Raw genomic sequence first — 23,426 nt, forward strand, 5'->3', positions numbered from 1 at the left:
ACTCAGTTCACTAACCACCCACATACCTGTTTTAATCCAACATTCAAACAGATAAATTCACTCAGTTCACTAACCACCCACATACCTGTGTTAATCCAACATTCAAACAGAAAAATTCACTCAGTTCACTAACCACCCACATACCTGTTTTAATCCAACATTCAAACAGAAAAATTCACTCAGTTCACTAACCACCCACATACCTGTTTTAATCCAACATTCAAACAGAAAAATTCACTCAGTTCACTAACCACCCACATACCTGTGTTAATCCAACATTCAAACAGAAAAATTCACTCAGTTCACTAACCACCCACATACCTGTTTTAATCCAACATTCAAACAGATAAATTCACTCAGTTCACTAACCACCCACATACCTGTTTTAATCCAACATTCAAACAGATAAATTCACTCAGTTCACTAACCACCCACATACCTGTTTTAATCCAACATTCAAACAGAAAAATTCACTCAGTTCACTAACCACCCACATACCTGTTTTAATCCAACATTCAAACAGATAAATTCACTCAGTTCACTAACCACCCACATACCTGTTTTAATCCAACATTCAAATAGATAAATTCACTCTGTTCACTAACCACCCACATACCTGTTTTAATCCAACATTCAAACAGATAAATTCACTCAGTTCACTAACCACCCACATACCTGTTTTAATCCAACATTCAAACAGATAAATTCACTCAGTTCACTAACCACCCACATACCTGTTTTAATCCAACATTCAAACAGAAAAATTCACTCAGTTCACTAACCACCCACATACCTGTTTTAATCCAACATTCAAACAGATAAATTCACTCTGTTCACTAACCACCCACATACCTGTTTTAATCCAACATTCAAACAGATAAATTCACTCAGTTCACTAACCACCCACATACCTGTTTTAATCGAACATTCAAACAGATAAATTCACTCTGTTCACTAACCACATGCAATGCAGCCTTGCACCCACATACCTGTTTTAATCCAACAGTGAAATAGAAAAATTCACTCAGTTCACTAACCACACGCAATGCAGCCACCCGCATACATACTCTTCACGGCATTCAGCAACTTCCCATTTACTCCTTATATTCTTACTATTTTCCAAATTCCTTATCTATGCACTGAGTCATATGCTTTCTCCAAATCCATGAAGGTCGGTTACAACTTCTTCCCATTCTCCAGAGACTTTTCCACTACAGACCTAAGACTGAGTATCTCATCTACACAAACTCTTCCCTTCGAAAAATTCCCAGTTCTTTTACAACAAATTTCTCCTATTTCCCTATCTCTGTCAATAAGTATCCCTTCTCCTCCTCGCCATTTCTAATTCAATATTTGCCATTTCAATCTGCCTTTGAAGTAATACGAGTCTCATTTGGTGCTCCTTCAGGTCCACCTGACTTTTTTCATAAGAAACTTCTGGAGTTTTCAGCAGAAGTTCAGCTTCCCTTGTCCTCATATCGGCTTCTTCTGTTTGTTTGTCTATCAGCTGTAATCTTTTTTCCAACAGCTGCTGCTCCTCTTCCTTCTTCATCATGGCCTGAGTGGAATGACTGAATAACAATGATCTTCGAGTTTTTCTTTAGCCAGAAGAGGCAACAGCTGTTTGGTTGGCTGAGGTGGGAGTGGGGGTGGTGGCAGTGGGAGTGGTGGTGCTGGTGATGGGAGTGGGGGTGGTGATGTTGGCAGAGGAAAACTGCCTGCCGTCGGTGAGCGTGGAGGCTGAAGGGCCACAATAGTCGTGCCACTCAAGAGATGGCAAAACAAATGGCTCCTTTGCATCTCCTCTGTTGTTGTCATAGCTTCTGTTCCGTCAGCTGCCAATGAAAACTTGAATGAGCATACATACTTATAAGAAGGATAAATCACAAATACATGTGATATAATATGAAGTATAACTCTGTGAGTAAAATCGGGGAAGTTTTGATTTGCTCCCCTTCGTTATTCCTTGTATGTGATGATTGTGAAATGACTGTAGGCATTGCCTTTTGTCGTATGTGCTCCTTGAAGATGTCTCCAGTGTCATGTCACTCCAAGGATCATCTCAAAGAGTGTATGTGGCACATCATCAGTGTTAAGTATGATGTTATGCAGGGGTCGGCAACCCTAGGCACGCGTGCCAGACTTGGCACATGAAGTGCTATACTATGGCACTCAACGTGATCCAGTGTAACAAAGAAAATATTGAAAATGCAAAGGAGAGAGAGAGAGAGAGAGGTGGGCACATCCTTTCTTACTAAATCAATTAACACTGTCGCTACAGTGTTAAAAAATCTTACCTGACACGCAAAGTGGCGAAAAAATTGGCACTAATTATAAATTGGCACACCATGTTCAAAAGGTTGCCGACCCTTGATGTTATGGGTGTATGAGTGCTTATATATATTTCATGTAACAATTCTGGTGAAAGATGGTATAGGTACTGTATATGCCAGCACTGGATACCTGCTGAAGAATTATCAAAGTTAATGCCTCTAATAAAGTACAATGAGAAAACAGTAGTGAGGAAGCATTTGTATCAAGTTAGAGGCATACATAAACTTTATCCAATAACAGTGAAGGCAATAGTAGCCTACTACATTAGCTCCCCTGTTCTTTCACAGTCAAATGTAACTGACTTAAAACATACTACTAGGCTACTATCACAAGGTGTAATTCTATGTTGGCGACTGCTAAACAATATTATTATCATGAGGAAAGATCGCCGACAACGCATCACCCATAACTGTTGTTATTATTCAGTAACCCCAGTCTGTCTGGTAAAGGTGACCCATCTACTGCGGACATGGAATCGACCCTGCATGGCTGTCCCAAGCAGGGCCCTGAAGCTCTTACACGGCAAACAGCACCTCGTCACAGCGAGGGACGTGGAAGGCTGTCGAGGTTAAGTTCCTGGATGGATGTGCCATTTGCGTCTCTCCACCCTCTGAGCAGAAGCACTTTAGCGGGGTTCACTTCACCATACTGTTTGGGTTCACGGTGCCCACCCAGCATTGTAAACTGCCTGAGTTACAGGAAGCCATTGGGCTTGTCACAGTGTAGAGTCACCTCAAGTGGAAGTACGAGTAAATACTGTATAAGTGACAGAGTGTGAGAAAGTAGGAAAGGAGAAAGGAAGACACAGAAAAAGGATGATAAAAGAGAAGGAAAAAGTTGGTAGCTTTTTATCGAGTGAAAGATAGGTGTCCCCACCTGCCAGCATCATCTCTTTACTACAAAGACCTATATTTAACATCAAAGACTCACCTGCAGCGGCAAAAGACTTGGTAACTCTGGTGATTCGACCATAGTAGTAGGCCTTGGCTGGGAAGAGCTCACAGTAGCTGTCGGCTGAGATGAGGAGCTTGCTTGAAAGATAAGGAAGCTACCCGTTTTTATATTAAGGGAAATAGCAGCTACTCAAGACTAGCCTTGGTGATAAGTCCAGCATCATGCAAGCTTATACTTGGTGTAAGGGAGGGAGAGAGAGAAAAGTGGGTTTGCTGGATCAAGCTTGACTTTAAGGTGGTAGCAAATAATGAGTCAGTGTGTGGAAATGCCGAAACCTAGTACTATACTGTATACTGAATACAGTACTGTACTGAAGTAGGTGTTCAATTTATACCATTAATACAAACCTAAGTTAGAAAATGAAATCTCTGGCAGGCTTTGGGTTACAAGAATGAATGTTTAAAAAGAAAAAAAAACAAAAAGGGAGGGGGGAAGGTTAGCTAGGACTGGAAGACAAAAGCAGGGAACAGTAAAGTAATGGCATACCAGAAAAGGTGCAGAGAATGAATGGTGAGTGACAGTGAGTGCAGTGAAGCGTGAGGAAAGAGTTGTCGAGATGATGGATCAGGAACACTGACAGAAAGAAGCACAGGCACTGGTAAGGCTACTTGAAACTTCGTAAGCAAACTTCATTCAGAGAAAAAAGAAAGAGGGGGCAAACACAGAGACGTTAATAAATGGAACAAAACTGGCACTACAGTATACTCATTCGGGTGCGGACACTACTACTATACTCAGTGTTTGAGTTCCAAATGGTCTGCTGAGGAATAGTCAACATGTGAAGTGACAATAATTGAGACTGTAAGATCTATAAATTTTCACAAACTATTTAACTTATTAATTAGTATGTTTGAATTTACTCAATGACAAAAAGTGATATTGACAGTACTTATTACTACTAATTAATCATGGAACACCAAACTTACATTTGAAATTATCACTATCGTAAGGACAACCGGTGTCCTTCATTTCTGCTGAAATAATGCTTAACACTTTATATGTGTCGTCTGGCAGCTCAGGAGGGGGTGGCCCACCACCAGTCTTCACAGCTTCCCGCTTCCTGATGGCATGGGCGTGCTTGGTCCTGAAATATTTTAAATTTTGTTTTAGAATAAAATAAATTTAGAAGATTTACTCGTGAAAGTAGAAATGACATGAGTTACTGCACTACTAGAAAACATTCAGTCCAAAACTTGTGAAAAATCATGAGAAACTAGCAGTGTGGAGCTACTGCCAATAATTATCATTAACAACTGTTGTATGCACACTAACATTCATGTTTCCCAAGCACCTCCAGTATTACTCCAAATAAATATAATGTTTCAAAATGCTAATGTCTGTACGGTAATAGTTGAGTTTTTATACCAAGTACCCTTGTGAACAATATATCCAATACCGGCACATCCCCGTCTGTGGCCATAATAAAACGAACTTACTTCTCAAAATCTCAAACCAGTGGTTGAGGGAAAATACACGATCACTGTCTGTTACAATTCACAAGGAGCACTTGAGCATATATCAAGGTTTGGCTTGGTTTAGTGTCAGCCAGATAGCTGATGCCAGTGGTGAGTGGAGGGGAGCAGGTGGAGATTGCCCACCAACATTTAGGTTAAGGCAGGATCAGTCATGTTTTCATCAGTATGCATCATTGTATTTAGTATTTGACTTCCTCTTCCCTGATGGGAAAAGTATCATTTCCAGCAATAATGAGTATGAAATGTGTTATGCTGGGTGTTTTTAGTCCGACCTCTCGTCCTAAAAACGCCCGCGACTGAGCGGGGTCCTCTTTCCGGACCGGAAGTAAAGCACCCACAAAGCAACAGGACATAAAAAACAGGCAGTACACCTTAACACATCTATTGTCTTAATTCATACACCGTTACACTATAGAACAGAGAGACTGGATATGTTTTGGACAGGGACACAGAGTTAGCCTTCAATATAAATGTACATAGTTACACTCAGGATGTAGTATTCTTCACTTACACATGAATAATAAATAATGAATACATGATACCCGTATTCTGTTTATAGGCAGAATTGATATTGTATATATTAAGTCTGATGCACTAGGGGTGGACAAGGCCAAGGGTCAGGGGAGTGAATATTACTATAAGTGTTCAGGGTGCGAGCCGCGACACTCGGGAAAGTCACTTAGTCGCAGTAACAGTTGTTCACAGGTCTTTGGTTTTCCCGTGCACCATTGGTCTTGACCCATTACTTCTGTATGTTACTCTATCTGTATTTATTAGTATTTTCCACTCTGCCGGGGTATCGTTTCTCAGTGTGTCACTTATAACTTAGTCACTTATATTGTTCTGGCCCTCACTTTGTTACTGTCACTACACACTCCCGTCTCAGCGGTTCACAGCACAAGAGGCGTCCAGATCACTACATACCCTTGTTTCCTGGGTTTAACTTGATGAGGCGCCCGGGCGTGAGAGGAGGCCTTATTGGGGAGCCTTACTGTGTGAGGTAACGCACTGCCTGTAGGGGCATCACCGCCTGGGCCTTCGTCGTCGGGATTGTACAAGGGGGCCCCCCCGTCTGGGGGGCCTCGATCTGGGAGGAGGCCCTCGTACTGGAGCCTCGTTGGTGGGGTGCAGGGAGGCCCTCCGGTCTGGGGGCCTTGACCTGGGAGGTGGCCCACAGGACTAGGGCCGAACAGCTGCAGGAGGCAGGCCTGTCGCCTCTCACTCAGGGGAGAGGGGGGGCCCGAGTTGCCCGGGTCAGGAGCCTGCTGATCAGGACTGGGGGTCTGGGGGCTGTGGCCGCCTGCAGGACGGGGCGCCGTCAGGGGTGAACTGCGATGCTTTCTCCGTCAGATGTCCATCAGGGGCAGGGGTAGGTGGTAGGACCGGAATTGGGTCATGCCACCACTCTGGCAGCACCTCCAGGGAACCACTCCTGGAAGGAGACAACGTCCCACGCAGCCAAGAGGTAATGGGTCGGCCACGCAAGGGACCTCCTGCTTCAGGAGGACTGTCAAAATCACGAATGAAGGGCGTACAGTGGCCGCTCCTTCCCCCACACGTACAGTGGCCGTGTTGGCGGTTCCATGACTCCTAGGGCCCGCAGCTGAAGGGCGTACAGTGGCCGCTCCTTCCCCCGCACGTACAGTGGCCATGCTGGCAGTGCTGCTCCCGAAGGAGGAAGAGGCAGGTGAGGGGCGCACAGTGGCCGTGCCCTGCCTGGCACGTACAGTGGCTGTAGCCATGGGCCTGCCTGCCCTTCGGGAAGTAACTGAAGGGCGTACAGTGGCCGCTGCTTCCCAGTCACGTACATTGGCTGTGAGCGCGGTGTTACTCCTGTAGAAGGGGAGGTAGTGGACGAAGGGTGTACAGTGGCCGCTCCCTCCCCATCACATACAGTGGCCATGATCATGGCTCCACTACTCCTGCCATTGCCAGTCGGAGTGCGTTCAAAAACTAACGCTCCAAGGCCGTCCCCAGAGGTGGCTGTGACCGAAGGGCTTATAGTGGCCTCTCCTTCCCCCCCACGTACAGTGGCCATGATGGCGGAGTCACGGGGAAGACAACTGAAAGGCGTACAGTGGCCGCTCCTTCCCCAGCACGTACAGTGACCGTACCGTTGTGTTGCTTGGGACTGACTCTGGATCAGTCCCACCTCGAACCTGGTGAAGGCTGCCCCACTCGCAGGGTCATTGCCTCTTCCTGCTTACCTGGTGTTAGGCTAGTTGCGGGGAAGAGGGACTCAGGACAGGGGTGCCCCGGTGACCTTCTTGTTCCGGGTCAATAGCCCCGCCGTGGTGTCCTCCTGAGGTGGTGGTGTGGTAGTGGCTTGGTGATGGGGTGGGGGGTGGCAGGGTGGGTGGTCCTGCGGCGGCGGATATTTTACCATCCTCCGTGGTCAAGAAGTCACGGCCCCGTGACTGGAGGTGGTATCTTGTGGTGGTGGATGTCTGGTGAGCCGGGTTGAGGTGTTGTAGGAGGTTGGTCCAGTGGAGGGTGGTGGGGTTTGGCTCTTGGTGATGGTTGAGAGTGAGCCGTAGGGAAGATGGGTGGTTGGTCTGGCGTAGGAGCCGGAGAAGCTGGTGTGTTGCCCTGATCCTGACACTGGGGCAGTTGTGAGGTTGCCAATGGACTCTTTCAATCTTCATCTCGGGTGATGGTGCTTGCTGTGGAGGCAGGGGCTGGATGCTGGCAGGTGAGGGGAGCTTGGGGCTTTTATAGGGATGGGTTGGTGGGAGGAGCGTTGTTCTTTGGGGAATTGGGATTTGGGGAGATTCCATTTTGCCTGGTGGAGAGGGAGGGTGATGGGGGAGGTGTTTGGGGTGTGGGTGGTATGTGGTGGTGAATGGTGGGTCGTGTGGGCGGTAGGCAGTGGTGTTGGGGTGTATCTAGAGGGTGGGCGTGAGAGGCGTCCTGACCTGGTGGTGGTGGTGAGGGTGGTTGAGCACGTGGTGGTGAGGGAGCATTGTCATTGCTGGGTGGGATTGTGGGTGGGGGTGTGGTGCGTCGTGTGTAGTGAGAATGATCAAGGGGTAAGGGGGGGGGATTGGATAGGTGGTGCGTGCGAGTGGTGGCGTGGTTGCACGTGGTGGGCTGGAGAGTGGGGTGGTGGGCAGGGTGGTGTGTGGACTGGTGTGAGGGGAGTGAGTGGTGGGTTGTGATGGTGTGGCAGTGTTGGGTGAGGAGTGGGTTAGCTGGTGGGCTGGGGGCTGGGTAGTGGACGGCGGGGGCATTGACGAAGGATGTGGTGGCGGAGATGGTGGTGCAGAGGTAGGGTGGTCGTGGGGAGGAGTGGGGGGTTGGGGGTCAGTGTCGGAGAGATGGGGTGGTGTGTTGGGGGTTGGTGTGGTGGGGGGTGGCGTGCTTGTGGGTGAGTTGGAGGGTGGAGGGGAGAAGGAGTAAGAGTAGGAGTCTGGGGGGTAATTCTCGGAAGACGCCGAGGTAGCAGGTGCACGGAGGGAGGTGCGGGGCGCCCGGGTGTGTGTGTTGTCATTGTTTGAGGGGTGAAAGGGGTGCACGTGTCGGTTACAATATGTGCGTGGTTGTCCCTGGTGGTCAATGGTAACTTGATAAGGGTTAGGGACTTTGATGATTGTGAAGGGACCATCAAACTGGGGGGAGGTCTTGGCAGGGGTGGGTAGACGCGCCACGACGACAGAATCTCCTGGTTTGTAGGGGTTGGAGGGGTTAGTGTCGGCTTTTAGATCTTGTTGTGCTTGGAGGTGGTGGAGACGCCGTTTGAGGTGGTGAAGGGGGTCGGTGGTGGAGGGAAGGGTGGGAGAGTGGAGGTGGTGGCGGAGGGGTAGGAGGAGTGGTGCTTCCCCGAAAACTGGCTCGTGGGGGGTTATGCCGTCGTCTCTGGGGCATGTGTTGAGGCCCCATTGTACAATTTTGACATGGGCGGGCCAATCGTCATTTCCCATTTGCATGATTCTAGTTCTGACTTGGTTTAGGAGGAACTGATGACTTCTCTCGCATATGCTATTTGCTTGTGGCCAGTATGGGGATGAGTAGGAGATGTGGTAGCCGAATATTTTTGCGAGTTCTTCCCATATTGTGCCAGTAAACTCCAGGGCATTATCTGAGTGTAGGGCTTGGGGAATTCCAAAGTAGGGGAAGACGTGGCAGGTCAGGGCGTCGGCGACTGATACAGCGTTGTGGTCTTTGGAGGGGCAAGCAATGATGAACTTTGAGTAAACATCCACGAATGTGATGATGTATTTGTATCCCGCTTTAGGTGTGAGGGGGCCGATGACGTCGAGAGAGAGCAACTGCCACGGTTTTTGTGCAGTTAGTTTGCCTGAAGGGCCGGGTGTGCGAGTGATGTCTTTACCTAAGGCACAGGCACGGCATGCTTGGATAATGTTTTTAGCAATGGTGGATGGGTTTGCTGTCCAATACATGTCATTGAAAACTTGTAAAGTTTCTTCGTCCTGAGGTGGATGCCGTTGTTGGCTTGAAGGTGTAACATGGCATCGTTTGCAGTGGTAGCGTCGAGGACGATGTGGCCGTCTGAAATGAACAGGTGATCACCATGTTGGTGAAGTTTGGTGAACGTGCGCGGTGGGATCCAGGTAGGGTATTGTTTATCTCTCCACATTTGAATTAGGTCTGGTTTTGGGCAGATAGTGTTGATGGGTAGGCGGGAAAGGGCGTTGGCGTTGGTGTGTAACTTCCCTGGCCAGTGTGATATCTCAAAGTCAAATTCTTCTAGTGCTTCTCGCCATTAGATGAGTTGGGCGTTGTTGGTATTGGACTGGTGTAGCCATTGGAGTGATTGGTGGTCCGCGATGATAACTATGTGGGTGCCGGAGATAAAAGAGCGGAAGTATTCTGGAGCCTAGATGATTCCAAGGCACTCGCGTTTGGTGGCCGTGTAATTCCGTTCAGCTTGATTTAGGATGCGGCTGGTGCAGGTGATGATGTGTTCGCGGCCATGTTGTACTTCTGCGAGGACAGCCCCTATGGCTATGAGGGAAACGTTGGTGTACAGACGAAATGGAAGGTTGTAGTCTGGGAAAGCTATGATGGGGGCTGAGATAAGCTTTGATTTGAGGTTGTTGAATGCTGCCTTCCTTGGTTCTGTCCACACGAATGGTTCGCCCTTTTTTGTGAGGTTATGGAGTGGTTTGGTAATGTTGGCAAAACCTTTAACAAAACGTCTGTAATATGAAGTTAGGCCTAGGAAGGCCCTGGTTTCGTGGACGTCTCTAGGCAGAGGGATGTCGGCTATCATGCGTAGTTTTTCGGGGTCAGGTGAGATGCCTTCGGCTCTGATCACGAATCCTAGGAAGGAGACAGATCGCTCGGCTAGGTCACATTTCGATGGTTTAAGTCCAGCCTGGCATATGCGTAGGAACACTTGTTTGAGGTGGTGGAGGTGGTCGGCCCAGGTGTGACTGAAGACTATGATGTCGTCTAGATAGGCCAGGCAGATTTCCCAGGTCAGACCGCTCAGGACGGATTCCACGAGTGGGGAGAATGTAGCTGGGGCATTGCAAAGTCCGAAGGGGAGGACATTAAAATCGTAGTGTTTCCCGTTTGAGGTTGAGAAGGCCGTCTTTTGTTTGTCGTCTGGGTGAACGGGGACCTGCCAGTATCCTGATTGCAGGTCTAGGGTGGAGAACCATGTTGAGCTGTGTAGGGAGTCGAGGGAGTTGTGGATTCTGGGTAGGGGTGTGGCGTCCTTGATGGTGACATCATTGACTCTGTGGTAGTCAACACACAACTGCATGGTTCCGTCTTTTTTTCTCATGAGCATGATGAGGGAGGACCATGGGCTGGTGGAGTTGGAAATGACACCAGCATCGAGCATGTCCTGGACCTGCCGGTCTTCTTCCACATGTTGCTTAGGGTTTTTGCGGCGTGATGGTTGGCAAATGGGTGGTCCGGTTGTGTGTAACTCGTGGCTGAGATAGGTGGTGTGGCCGAGGTCTGCTCGGTCAGATGAAAAAAGGTCTTGAAAGTCTAGGAGTAATTGTTGGAGGCTGTTAGTTTGGGAGGGGGACAGGTGTGGAGGTAGGATAGGTAGAGTGGGGTGGTTAGAGGGTGGTGCTTGACAAGGCTCGACTTCTTCCGTGTCGCCTATGATAAGTCCTCGTGGTAGGGTCAGTGGTGTTGCGGCGAGGTTTGCGATACGGATTACTCAGGCATGAGGGGGAAGGAAGGTGGGGGATACTAAACAGGATGAGAGGGGTCCGGCTGGTAAGGAGGGGGAGAAGAGGACGGAGATACTGGAGGGTCTGTTTAGTTCTATCCAAGCTTTGTGGTGGGGTGGGATGGTGACAGTGGAGGCGATAGTGGCGGGGAAAGCTGGAGAGGGGGCTGGTATAGGTGGGGAGGAATATGATGATGGAGAGTGAGGAAGTGAGGTGTTGGGTGAAGTTGGAGTCGAGTTGCATGTACAGATGGGTTAGGGAGGATGATTGTCATGGGGGGAGGTGTGCAGTGTGTATGAGTGGTGGTGTTGTGTTTTTTTTTCTTTTTATGGTTGGTGGGGGCTGGACTGAAGTGGAGGTGACGTTGGTGACAGTCGATAGTGGTGTGAAGTTTTTGTAAGAGGTCCAGCCCTAGGTATCTGTCATACTCACGGCATGTGGAGTTGAATATGATGAAGGGGTGATTGGTGGATGCTCGTTGGTGAGTGTCAGTCCGCAGGGCCCGGGTTTCCCCACAAATGGGCAGGGGGCCATCACCCGCATCTATGAGGTTGGCTGAGGTGGGGAGAAGGGGGCCGAAAGTGGAACTGTGGCGGGAGTAAAAGTGTGAGTAGAGGCATGACCTGGCAGCTCCCATATGCACCAGTAGTCTAGCCTTGACCCCATTCAGGTGTATCGTAGACTGGGGGTCTGGACTTATGTGAAGTGGCGCAGACCTAAAAATCCATCTGCTGACTATTGTCTTCATCGTGTTCCTCGTCGTCTGGTTCTGGGTAGACTAGGGGTGGAGCGTTGTCTTGTGGAGCGTCGTCCTCCAGGGAGGATACCTTTCTGCACCCATGTGTGAGGGTCCTGCGTCTGCTTGCCTTGAGCTGCTCCCTGGTGTCGTGCAGGGGTCAGGTGCGACTACAGGCCATAAATTCCCATGGGTTAATTGAGATGAGGTTGCCCTGGTCCCTGGGGTTGGGGCGTTTTTTCTGTAGGTAGGCCCTGGGAACGGTAGTTGACAGCTCCGTGGTGGGCTGGTGGGGTGGCAGCTTTGTTTTTGGTGGTGGGGTCTTGGTGGTAGGGAATTTGCTCACTGCGTGGATAGGTTGTGGCATGGGACGGGCGGCGAGGAGGCGTCGGACGAGTTGTAGGTCATGATCCATGTTGCCAGAGGGGTCATAGATAGTGAAGTGCTCCCTGACTGTGCTTGGTAGAACTCTCAGCAGGGTGTTAAAAGTGTGTTGATCCCGAGTGTTTGTGGTTGCCTCTGGATAAGCGGCGCTGAGAGGCGCCGTGCCTGGATGAAAGTGTCGTCTAAGTTACCGTCACAGGTGAGGGCGTCGAGTTGTGAGAGGGTGACACCTCTGCCCAGAGCAGGCATGACAGCCTGTTTCACGATGTGTGAAAATTGGTCCCATGTTAATTCTGGGACAATTTTTGTTGTGACAGTGGCGATTATTTTGCCCAGGTTGGGTAGTGTGACAGCTATTTTTTCCTCTGTCGGTGTCGAAACCGATGTCTAGGAGGGGTTTGACCATATCCAAGTATACGTCAATGTCATATTGCTCCAGGTTGAACCTTGGCAATTGGATGTGAAGTTTGGCTGCCATTGTGCAAGTTTCCCTTATTGTTCCTCCGTGCTTTAAAGAATTAGAGATAACAGGTGAAGTGTGTAAGTGATGGAAATGCTTGGCAGGTGATGGCAGAACCAGGACGGTACCTAGCCATGTCCGCCTTCACCCTGGCTAACTGTGTGGTGGGACGGAAAGACAAAAATACTGAGCAAGATGCTGCGTTAGCAACACACTACTTCATCAACGACAGCATCTTCACGTCTTTATTATACCCTGCCTTCGCCAGAGGTGCTTTGGCATCACCTTCACCACTCCAGGTCAGATCGTAATACTCGTATTATTGACTACTTCAATGTGATGTATTCTTTGATTCATTTTCGCTGCCTACAGACAGTATGATGCCGCCTAAGAAAGATTTAATGTATTAAAGAATTTTTTAAGTCTACATCTCTCCAGTTCTAAAAGCGTATCCTCAGCTAAACTACCCTAGAGACGGCAACAGTTTAGTGAAAAAGATATCATAGAATTAAAAAGTTAAAATTTAGACAGAATCATGGTCAGGCCTTCAGGATTTGGTGGTCGCTGATGAAACTGTGAGCTGCATCTGTAGTATTTACCACAAAAGCTCTCCATCACAATAAGCCTTATACACCTGAACAGGTACAAAAGAATCTGGATAAAGAACGACCCATTTTTAAAAATAAATTTTCACGTCTCTGAGAGCACACGTCTTCAACATCCAAAGCTTCATTGTTATTCTAATTTACAGTAAATATGATGTTCATTCTCAACATGTATTTTGGCATTGTTTTCCCAACGAGGTATGCCAGGTCATAAATCGCTCGTAGTGTGCAACAACTGGTATACAAGTTTCATGAAAAGACCTTGCCCAGAACATTTCGTCCTAAGCTCACCCATCTACACCTTATAAGTTGGTTTTAGTTGTAAAAAAATGTGATGTACAAAAAATATTTGCTAAAGCAATTTTGAGAGAGAGAGAGAGAGAGAGAGAGAGAGAGAGTGTGTTACATAGATACACAGACCACACACACCTTACGGTCCCTACGAGGCGGTCTGGCCTGAATACTAACGCAGTGCTATAATTATAGGAGCAGAAGGCTCTCTCCCCCACCCTCCAGACCCTCCGGCGTTTGCCGTACAGGAAACAAGAGAGGAAGTAATACCTTGCAGGAGTGAAAAACCTGAAGGAATTTTATAGGATCGGCAGAAAGTAGAATACAGTAATATGGAAATGGAAAATTTAGGTATACAGCCACATACTCTATGCATGCACTTTTTTTTTTTTTTTTAATGATTTTTGCCGTATAAGAAGATGAATAGAATATTTATCTATTATATTTGCCCTAAACTATTGTGTGTTGATTACAAGTTTAGGCGTATTGTGTTTAACAGATAGATAAATGTAGACGAGATCATGAGAGAGAGAGAGAGAGAGAGAGAGAGAGAGAGAGAGAGAGAGATTGTCTGTGCTGATTACAAGTTTAGGTGTAGTGTGTTCAATAGATAGATGAATGTAGACGCGAATATGAGAGAGAGAGAGAGAGAGAGAGAGAGAGAGAGAGAGAGAGAGAGAGAGAGAGATTGAATATAGTTAAAATCTGGTGCCGCAACTGCCAGGGTCATAATTTTATGCCGCCGGACAACAAGATAAAAGACTCCGCAAACAAAACGTACAGACATCATTTAGGCACTAGTATAAATCTCATTACACAATGTACAGTCGTGGTCATAAATAATCACCTATCCTCCTGTACCCCGTGCCTCAGACTGGCTCCTTTATGCGCGGCAAGTCACACTGGAGTAAAAGGGGCTGAGAGGAAGGGGCCAGGGAGAGGAGGGAAGGTGGGTGGGGGGATGGGGACGAGCGATGGTGCTGGGGTGGAGTGAGGGAGGGGACGGAGAATGAAATGCGAAGTTGTGACCACATTTGTTTCTTTCCTTCTGAGCATGATATAAAGGAGTTAATATTCAGTAGATAAAGCTGCATTACACCTTGTACAGCGGCGTCAGATAACAGGCTTTAGATAGGTGGTGATATCAAGGGCTGGCTCGTGAGAAAAAATATACTGACGTGACAGATCAAATATTAGTGCACAGCCATCGAGATTGTACTGGCTCAGATTGTCAACCCGTGGAAACCGGAGAACGAGATGACATGGACCCGCCTCCTACAGCACAAGTGGGAGCTGTTCAGACGAAACCAGCGAACCTTCAGCAACATTGTTTCCCCACTGCTGCGAAGATTGCAAGAGGATTTTAAGGTAAGAGGCCACTGGACTACTTACTAAAGCTTTCCTGCGTGCTTTGCCTTGACCAATGTAGGAAAAATATTAACATAGACATATTTTAGGAGTTTGGGTAGGATTTTGTTTCATTCTATTGTGATTATATATATATATATATATATATATATATATATATATATATATATATATATATATATATATATATATATATCTATCTATCTATATATATATATATATATATATATATATATATATATATATATTGTTACGAGATGGGAGTAGGCAAACACAAGATAAAAATCTGACTGCGTTAAAACTGAGAAAAACAAAGTAAAATGGGAACTAAACAAATGGTTAGGTGATGAAAAACAATTAAAAAAACTAACTACAATCTCGCAACATAGGTCCGAAAGTAATTGAAATTAGCTGACGTTAGCAAGGGCAAAATAAACACAATTAAAAATATACCTAATATAATACAAGCTAATAATATTTACAATATTTACAATGAGATAATAAAACACAAAAGAATGAGAAAACAAGTAACTCAATAATACCCTGAACACTTACACTAAAGTCTGGGAACAAACTTGCCGAATAAAAGAAATAAAATCATACAAAAAGATAACTAAACTGCACTCAATTGCCACAAATAATAATAATCTATCTATCTATAGCCCGACGCCCTAATCCCGCAAAGGGTGGCCGCAGACAAAACGCCTCCAAGTCGCTCTGTCACCTATTATTTGACAACCCTATTCCCAACTCACCCCTCCCTCCCTCATATACTTCTCAACTCCATCCCTCCACCTCATCCTTGGTCTACCCCTCCCTCTCCCTCCCTCCACCTCACCTACATACACCCTCTTAGTCAGTCTTTCATTCTCCATTCTCTTCACATATCCAAACCACCTCCGTATATTTCTCCTAATTTTCTCAACCACATCCACATCCACCCCACAACGTTCCTTCACTTCTTCATTCGTCAACCTGTCCCTCCACGTCACTCCACATGCTCCTCTCAAGTAACTCATTTCCACTGCTCTCACTCTTGACTTGTTCCCCTCTTGCAAGGTCCACGCCTCGCTTCCATACGTCAGGGTAGGGATCACAATATTATCATGCAGTGAATTCTTAACTTCCATACTCACCTCCCTATTTCTTATCACTGCTTTCAGTGTACCAACAACCTTCCTTCCCTGCTGTACCCTTTCACGCACTTCATCCCCCAAAGTTCCATCCTTACTCATCACACTACCCAAGTACTTGAATGCACTCACATTCTCCATATCCTCACCATCCAACCTCACTGCACACTCTGTGACTTCATTCCTCTCAAACACCATAACTTTACTTTTGTTTACATTAACTTTCAGATTCCTCCTCCTACACACTGTCCCAAATTCATTCACCAAACCTTGCAACTCCCATTCATCTTCACTCAACAATACTCTATCATCAGCAAACAGCAACACCGGAGGCTTCCAAATCTCACCCTCATTCATTAGAGCCACCCCCACATCCACTGCCCTACCTTGCACCTCCTTTACATCCCCATCCATGTATATATTAAACAGCCATGGAGACATCACACAACCCTGTTTCAGTCCCACATTGAGATCAAAGAACTCACTCAGCTCACCATCCACTCGCACCGTAGCCCTAGCTCCCTTGTACATACTCTTCACAGCACTCAACAATTTCCCCTCCACTCCATATATTCTTAATACCTTCCACATACCTTGCCTATCTATTCTGTCATATGCTTTCTCCAAGTCCATGAAGGCAGCATACACTTTCCTTCCCTTCTCTAGACACTTCTCCACTAAACATCTTAGAATATATATATCTGATCTACACACCCTTTTCCCTTCCTAAATCCCCCTTGTTCTTCTCCAACTAGCTCCTCTGTCATATGCCTAACCCTATCAATGAGTATTCTACCATATATTTTACCAGTCACACTAAGAAGGCAAATACCCCTATGGTTACCACAAACTTCTCTCTCCCCTTTTCCTTTGTATAAAGGAACAATTATACCTGTTTTCTAGTCCTCGGGAACCCTTCCCTCTTCCCAAGCCAATCTACACAACTTCCAAATCCACTCCACAACAATCTCACCCCCATACCTAAGCATTTCACCACACACTCCATCAAGCATTACCCCCTGGGGGTAGGGGGGTTGCAAGAATACTCCCCCAGTATCCCTGCTTATCGTACGAGGCGACTAAAAGGGTTGGTGGTGGGTTAGTGCCCCACCCCGTAAAAAGAACTAACTAAAAAAGCAAATAAAAATAAATAATAATAATAATAATAATAATAATAACAATACAGTAATACTTGCGATTGGATGCTAATACGAAGTGAAAAAGATGCTCAGAAATATATACAACACACAGAATCCTGCTTCTTCTCCCTCTCTGACCTCCAATCAAACACACCCTTTCCCGATGCCAACTCACAAAAAATGTCTCCATCCAAATTTTTTTTTTTTTTTTTTTTTTTTTTTTTTTTTTGCCTATCGACCATTGAGGCCGAAGCCTCTGGTCATTAAGGCAAATATATATATATGTATATATATTGACACATATATACATATATATACAAACATATATATATACATACATACATACATACACACATCCATGCATATGAACATACACACTTTCATGCACACGTACATATATATATAATAATTTTTATTTTATTATTTTTTTGTAGTTTTATTTTTATTATTTTTATTTATTTTTTATATTTTTAACCTTATATTACTTATAAACAAAATACCTAATTTAAAGACCCTAAAACTAACCACCTAACAGACAAATCGCTAACCTATACTAAATCCTAAGAGACAAATAACTAGGCCTACACTAATATTCAAAAAGCCTCGACCAAGAGAACACCATCGACTGCAGATATGTAATGCTTTTCTACATTACATACCTGCACTCATCACCTGATGACTGTCAGTCGAGGCACAACCTAATATAGGGGACATCAATATATGAAAGGGAACCAGACGAGTCAGGAACATTTCCATATACGTCAGCTGTCGTCCCTAATTAGAATAACTTAAGCAAGATAATATAATGTATTTACATAATTTATACAAAAATTGAAGAACCTCGCCCAGCAGACTACCATCGACTGCAAGTGCCCAATACCTTCCTATATTGCACACTTGCACTCATCAGCTGGTGACTGTCAGGCAAGGAACTTGGCTTAATGTAGGGGACATCTATATTAGAAATAGATCGGTGGGAGGAGGAACTATTTAAAATATGTCAACTGTCAACCCTAATTAATATTACAATATATACATATTTACTGTTCATAAAAACCATAACCACGCAGTAAAAAAGTCACATCACTCTGATCAGTCCGGTCTCTCTCAAGAAAGCCATCAATTTATCAGTCATAACAATGTCCCCATCACCCAGGATGGTGGAAAGGGTGAAGGGGACGTCTACTGCGCCGCAGTAATTTATAAGTGAAGCACGTTCACGAATAAATCGCCGACAGCGCAGGATGATATGACTAATAGATAACACCGCATTACAGATGTCACAGTGCGGTGGGAAGCGTCTTTCCATATATGGTTTTATGTGGGTTAAAACGGTGGCATTAAGCCGTAATCGTGCCAACACTTTTTCTTCTAGGCGACTGGGACGGTTGGCAGTGTCCCAGTCGCCCAGGTACGGCTTACAAGTTGGAATATTTAGTCTGGTCCACTGACCTTGCCACAGAAGATTTATTGATTTCTTTCCGAGAGATAGACTCGACCGTAGATCACGAGGAACGTCCCAAGTCTCCTCGAGCTCCACAGCCGACTTTGCAAGTAAGTCAGCCTGCTCATTGCCGTAGATACGACAATGACCAGGCACCCAGATCAGCGTGAATGACTTGTTGCATGAATGCAACTTATTAACGATGCGGCCCTGGATCTCATGAGAGTCCGTAGTGCAAGATGCAATTGCCTGAAGGGCTGATTTTGAATCTGAAAATATGACAAATGAGTCATGCCTAGAATTGAGAGCATAGTCTATGGCTTTGTCAATACCAAAAAGTTCTGAAGTAAACACAGATGTATGAGTCGGCAACCGATACCTGAGGGCACATTCAGTCGACCACACACTTGCACCCACACATTCACTCGACTTGGAGCCGTCGGTGTACAATTGATGGGACCCCAAGTGACGAATAATGATGTTACGAAACAAGTGGTGGACCTCCGCCTCCGGCGCCTTGGCCTTTGGTGCTGGGAGCCATGTAACATCGACTGTAAAGCCGGGTGGCTCCCAAGGCGCTATATTTTTAAGCACCAACTTGTCACAGTCACTGGGGTCCACATCAAGCTCCTGAGACAGTAAGTGGAGGCGAGCGGCAAGTGGCCGACGCACCCCCCGCAGAAGGTGGTGGTATTGATGTAGGGGGGTACAGGCCACATTGCCGATATTACTTTTCCTTAAAGTTCTTAACCCATACGATAATGCCAGGTGGTCACGGCGAATACGGAGGGGAGGCACATTCGCCTCCACTTCCATACGAGCCACACGGGTACACCGGACGGCTCCAAGACACATTCGCAAGCATTTATTCTGCAACACATCCAATCCTTTCAATGTGGCATCAGATGCCGAGCCATACACCTGTGCGCCATAGTCTAGCTTTGATCGAATAAGGGACTTATACACCATTAATAAAGATTTTCTGTCGGCACCCCAGGTAGTACCCGCTAGGTACTTGAGGACATTTAACGGTTTATCACAACGAGCAAGCAAAGTATTAACATGAAGTTTAAAATTCATTCTACGATCAAAATGTATTCCTAAAAATTTTACAGAATTTTGAAAAGGTACCGCCTGATTATCCAAAGTTAAGCACAAATTAGGTACGTTACGATTAGTGAAAACTATAGCGGCACACTTACGTACGGAAAACTTAAATCCCCACTGCAAGGCCCATTGGTGGACGGAGTCAAGGGCTGCTGGAATCCGCCCAGCCGAAAATTGTGCATTACGGGAAGAGTGCCATATTGCACAATCGTCAGCGTAGAGCGAGTATTTAAGATTCCTCGGGATGGGAGCTGATGACAGAATATCATTGATCATAATACTAAATAAGGTAGGACTAAGCACACTTCCCTGCGGCACCCCGTTTTCCTGGATAAATATATCCGATGTTACGTTACGGGGCAATTTGACAGAGAAAGTTCTGTCCCTTAAGAAATTTGAAATAAAAACAGGCAAATTTCCTCTTAAACCATAAGCATAGAGCTTCATTAGTATACCGTGTCGCCATGTCATGTCATAGGCTTTATGGATGTCCAAGAACACCCCTATCATGAATTCTTTATTGGCAAATGCCTCTGCAATACAATGCTCCAAATTCATTAAATTATCTAGTGAACTTCTGTATTTACGGAAGCCACATTGTTGATCATTTAACAAATTCTTCGACTCTAAAACAAAAAGAAGCCTATTGTTAACCATACGTTCCATGACCTTACATAGACAAGAAGTCAACACAATAGGACGAAATGAAGTGGGATTCATAAGACGACCAGCCTCTTTGGGTATCGGTATGACGCGCACAAAGTGCCATGAGTTTGGGAACGTTCGAGACGCCCAAATCTCATTGTACAATGCTAACATCTTAATCAGGTTGTCCTGATTAAGATGCTGGATCATACCGTACGTGATGGTGTCTGGTCCAGGGCTGGTGTCTTTACAGGATTTAAGGGCAAGGAGCAGTTCATCTAGCGTAAACTCTTGGTTGTACGGGGAGTTTACGTCTTCTGTGGCAAAGTCTAATATCTGTAGCTCAGCCGTGCGTTTATGATGTTGGAAACGCGGGTCATAATTGGCTGAGCTACTTACATGAGAAAAACTCCTGGCGAGGATGTTAGCAACGTCCACAGGCTCGTCATATATGTTATTATTTACTTGCAAGGTGGTAATGGGGAAATATGGGCCTTTATTATTTAATATTCTTATAGTGGACCAGACTTTACGTAATGGTGTTGTACGAGTCACCGTGGACACAAAGGACCGCCAGGAGTCACGTTTGGCCCTTCTTATTATTCTCCTTGCCTCAGCCCGTGCCTGTTTGTATGCAATAAAATTTTTCTCAGTGGGCTGACTATCAAAAATCCTGTATCTCCTATTGCGTTTTCTTAATGCTTGTCGGCAATCCGGCGTCCACCAATGTGCTCTATGCTTCGCATGAACTGTAGAAGTCTTGGGAATAGCAGCCTCAGCTGCGTGTAATATGGATTGGGTTATATTTTCGACCTTAACATCTATGGTCTCCCCAGATATATCTAAATTGGCGATCCTTGAGAAGGATCCCCAATCTGCTTTCTTATAGTAATCCTCCGCCTCCGCCTTATATACTCCCCCTCCCCCCCCCCCAGTTGTGCACGGATCAACAGGCAGCTAGGCCAGACGAGGAATATACAGAAAAGAGTTAAGCAATTTAGTCTCCTCCCATACTCTAAACATTATAAATATCGCTGGTGAATACAAATCTTTATGTCGCCAGTACAAGCTCCACAGCAAGTCACTGATATTAAAAACAATTTTAGTCACAGCCCGCGACGAGAGAGCAAACAGAATTAACTAAGACTTTATAAATGTACAAGCAACAAATCAGGCGAAAACAAGTACACACACACACCCTGGTAACACGCACGCACCATACATAATGTACAGGGGTACACAAAAATATATATATTCTTACATACGTAACTATATATATATATATATATATATATATATATATATATATATATATATATATATATATATATATATATATATATATATATATATATTTATTCGTCAATATTAATATTACCATGTACACAGTGAGAGACAGATACACAATTTACTTTAACATGTGTTTTATCATTTTAATTTTTTGAGCAATCACGAGAAATGTAAAATGTGATTTAGTGAGTAATCCAATTATGCTAAGAAAAGCACCTAAAATATTGCGTGAAGAATCAGCATCATCAGTGCCAAATACCCTAACATAAGAACCAGAAAACGACAAACAAAATATAAATTACGAAACACCATCAGTCACAAAAACAAGCAGAAAACCAAACTCAGGAAACAAAACATACACTAGATAAAGATTAGACAACAGACGCAAGTTACACTGCAGTAAGTAATGATGACACTTGGTTAGAATTTTCAGATGTACAGTAGATAGTGAACTTTATAAAAATTTACCTCCAACATACTATAACTTAGACCATAGAGTGTTGTCAGGGAAAACATACAAATTTTCTGTAAATGACGACTGCAAGGAAAACACTGTAAAGATGGCTAACTCAGATGCAGCAAACACCAGTGCAGTACCTTCTCCACAAAATTCCAGTAATACTCCACTTCTAGTGTACAACCCCCAGCCTCCCAACTGTCAACTGCGCAATTGCATACTCTGCAAGTAACTCAAGTGCTAACTCTTTCTCGAACTCTTGTAGAGAAACATTCCTTTGCCAATCATGCTTGAAGAGTACATAACTGTTCAGGACGGCAATACAGTATCAAGAACGTATAAGAACGCCTTCTTGTACCACCGACGGGATTTACAGAGGCAATCAACTTCCAATATCTACTTGTCCAGCTTATGAACGAGCCGCATGTTGATGTTGTTGTCGTTGACAGCATCGGGCTTGAACACAGGTTCCCTGGTCCTGAAGTCTGTTCTGCCTGTGTCCTTCAAAATCCCCTTATGAACTGTGGTCAACATGTTAACCTTATGCTTGTCGTGCCGCATAAGGGCTAAGATGTTACCACATTTCTGGGTTAGGAGGGAACCTTTCTCTGTTTTCTCAGGGAAAGATGGAAAATTCTTTCTACCAACATGGACAGTTCCTCAGGACCCAGTAGCCTACCATGTTCATGTAAATATCTGGTCAACGTGAGGGAGGTGTAATAATTGTCAGAAAACAGGATGTGGTGCCTGTTGAAATACCTGTCCATGAGCACTTTCATGACTGATGCCGAGAACACATGGGGATCATCAGTAGGTGTATCAACATCTGTTGCTGAATAAACTGCTACATTAAGCACATACCTAGTTTTGCAGTCACATGAGACAAAGAACTTCAGTCCAAAATGGTGATGCTATGAAGGGGAGGCGGTGGCTCAATCGGTAGAGAGGTGGCCTGCAGTCCTTACGGACCCAGGTTCGAATCCCGGCTGGGGCAGGGAACAGTTTAAGGATTTGAATTTCATTAAATCAGGCTTTACTGATCTACCAGAAGACCCGCCGACATGTCGTAAAAATACCCCCGCTAATACCAATACACCAGTCCTGTATGAGACAGCCCTAGCACGTATTCAATATGGACGGTGGGTGTTAGCACCAAAGTGGTGACATGTAGTGGTGTATGGTATGTAGGAGGACTGTTGGGCCTTGATAGCAGGCTGTGAAGCCTATGCCCAGAGTTGGACACACACACACACAAAAAAAAATGCTAAACAGTCCCGGAACAACATACGCGATTTGTCAATACACACCTTCTGAAACGGCCGGAAAAGCCTAGCAAAACACTCCTTGACCATGGTCAGAATGAGCCCTATTTTCCATAAACTCTCATTGGGTGCTGGCCCATAATTCCTGTTGAAATGAAGGAACTGTAATATGGCCACGTACCTATCA

This window comes from Coenobita brevimanus, chromosome 33 (genome assembly GCF_032717465.1).
Source record: "Coenobita brevimanus isolate Jiangsu-jjx chromosome 33, ASM3271746v2, whole genome shotgun sequence".
NCBI classification, from domain to species: Eukaryota; Metazoa; Arthropoda; class Malacostraca; order Decapoda; family Coenobitidae; genus Coenobita; species Coenobita brevimanus.